The sequence below is a fragment of the Oratosquilla oratoria genome, chromosome 41 (genome assembly GCF_046742065.1).
Source record: "Oratosquilla oratoria isolate Oo_2021 chromosome 41, ASM4674206v1, whole genome shotgun sequence".
Taxonomy (NCBI): Eukaryota; Metazoa; Arthropoda; class Malacostraca; order Stomatopoda; family Squillidae; genus Oratosquilla; species Oratosquilla oratoria.
In genome coordinates this window covers 16,327,217-16,329,716 of record NC_134817.1, presented here as the reverse complement: position 1 = coordinate 16,329,716, position 2,500 = coordinate 16,327,217, and positions in this window count along the sequence as shown.

The window sequence follows — 2,500 nt, the reverse complement described above, 5'->3', positions numbered from 1 at the left end:
TATTGATTGATTGATCATGCCAGGTTCGGGAACCGAATGACGTCCCCCGGGGCTGCACATTCAAATGAAGGTGAGGGTGTCGATAGCATCAGAAAACGAGCGGTAAGGAGACGATTCTCACTGACGTCCGCCTCGTAGGCCTAAAACCCCAATGGAAGGAACAAATTAAAAAATAAATCAAAATCAAAACCCAAAACCAGAAGAGTTTTTGGCATTTCTCTTTCGAAATTGTCTTCGGCACGCAATCCAACCAATCACAAAGAGTCTCTCAAGAAGAAGAAGAAGAAGAAGAAGAAGAAGAAGAAGAAGAAGAAGAGAAAGAGGAAGAGGAAGAGGAAGAGGAAGAGGAAGAAGAAGAAGAAGAAGAAGAAGAAGAAGAAGAAGAAGAAGAAGAAGAAGAAGACTGTGAGGAGAGCCTACACTAGGAGGCGCTGAGTAGCTACGAACAAAGCCGCATGCGCATGGGCTATTGGGCCAGGTAGCAGTCACTGCTGAGAATCGGAGAGGAGTGCAGGATTCGAACCCGCAACTGAGCGGATGTGAGACCAGAAGCCTTCCGATGACGCCTCCTGTGCAGGAAGGACATACAGTCATCTTGTTTAGAACAACAATGAATGAAAGAATATCTATGGAAGATTTCATTATTAAGAAAATTGTAACCCAAACTCTCGGGACTCTGAGCCCATAGGTCACGGGGAGAGATCTACTCTACCCTCTGTTTATATATACTTGTTTCTTTTCTGTACTTGTACCTTGAATATGTCTGAATAGACGAAAGCGCTCGGTCTCCTTTCTGTTATTTTCCTGGTGGTTTTTTTCTGCATAATTAGAATCACGCGTTCAAGTGATTTCTTCTGCATCTATGGAAGAGTGTAATTCATCTCCGTGGTAACCTGGAAGACGCTGAAGACTGAGAGAGAGAGAAAATAAGAAAGATGGATTTCCATTCCACTTTACTTACAGGCAATTCCCGAGGCAAGTTACAGCAGAGAGAGTCTTATGGCTGTGTGCGTATCACTCTCCGTGTCTTTGTGCCTTAGTGCCTCTGTGCCTGTGTCCCTGAGGGCCTATGTGCCTGGGTGTTTATGTGTCTCAGTTCCTATGTGTCTGGACGTATATATGTGCCTGGATCTTTGTGTGTCTTATGTGACAGAGTATTTTTGTGCCAATATGTCCTATGTGCCTTTCTGTGCCTGAATGGCTAAGATGCTGGAGTGCCTTATTTGACTGAGTACTTGTGTGCCTGTGTGTCTATGTGTCCTATGTATTTTTGTGTCTGTGTGCCTATGTGTCCTATGTATCTTTCTGTGCCTGTGTACCTATGTGTCCTATGTATCTTTTTGTGTCTGAATGTCTCAATACCTGGATGTTTGACTTTCACATGTGACTGAGTTATGTGTCTATGTGTCTGTGTCTATGTGTGTCTATGTGTCTATGCTTCCCTGCCTATGCGTATCAGTGACTGAATGCTATAATGTCCCATGTGACTGTCTTATGTGACTGAGTCCTTATGTGCCTATGTGTCCTATGTGGCTGAGTGCCTGTAGGCAGCTCCAAGTCTCGGTTGTATCGTTGCTGGTGACACTTGAATTGCAAATCGACCCTCAAGTACCTCATCCATTAAACCTTCCCCCTCTTCTCCCCTTCTCCTTCTCCTCTCCCTTCCCCCTCTTCACCCTCTCCCCTTCCTCCTTCCCCATCCCCTTCCCCCCTCCTCTTTTCCCTTCCCCATCTTCCCCTTCTCCCCTTCCTCCTTTCTCCTTTCCCTTCCACCCTTTCTCCCCTTCTTCCCCTCTCCTTCTCCCCCTCCCCTCTTCCTCCTCTTCCCCCTCTCCCCTTCCCCCTCCCCTTCCCCCTCCTCTTTCCCTTTTCCCCTCCTCTTTCCCCTTCCCACCTCTCCTTCCCTCTACCCTCCCCTTCCCCTTCTCTCCTTCCTCCTTCCCCCTCCCCTTCTCCTTCCCCTCTCTCTTTCCCCCTCTTCCCCCATCCCCTTCCTCCTTCCTCCTTCCCCCTCTTCTACCCTTCTCCTTCCCCTCTCCCTTCCCCCCTCTTCCCCTCTCCCCTTCCTCCTTACCCCTCCCCTCCTCTTTCCCCTTCCCCCCTCCCTTTCGGAAGCGTGCTGGTCTCGCATTTGCTTAGTCGAGGATTCGAATCCCAATCATCCTCTCGGATTCCCCGACAGTCCAGACGCGCAGGGTAGAATTGACGGCTTCGGCCGCAGCTACTCAGCGCCTCCTAGCGTAGGCTCCTCATATTCCTTCTTCTTCATTGGACAACCACAGCGACAACACACAAAACTGACCTTTCTCCATTCCTACGGGTCATACCGAGCAAGCTCCCATGCAGACGCTAGACCCATCCCTGATTTCTGACGCATCTACGTTTCACATTAATGCTCCCTTGGGCTCGTCGTAGCTGGCGTTCGGTGATAAAGCAGGTTACTTGGTCGATGACGGTGAGGTTGAGTACATATATTATCCAATTAATTCTGAGCTCTCCT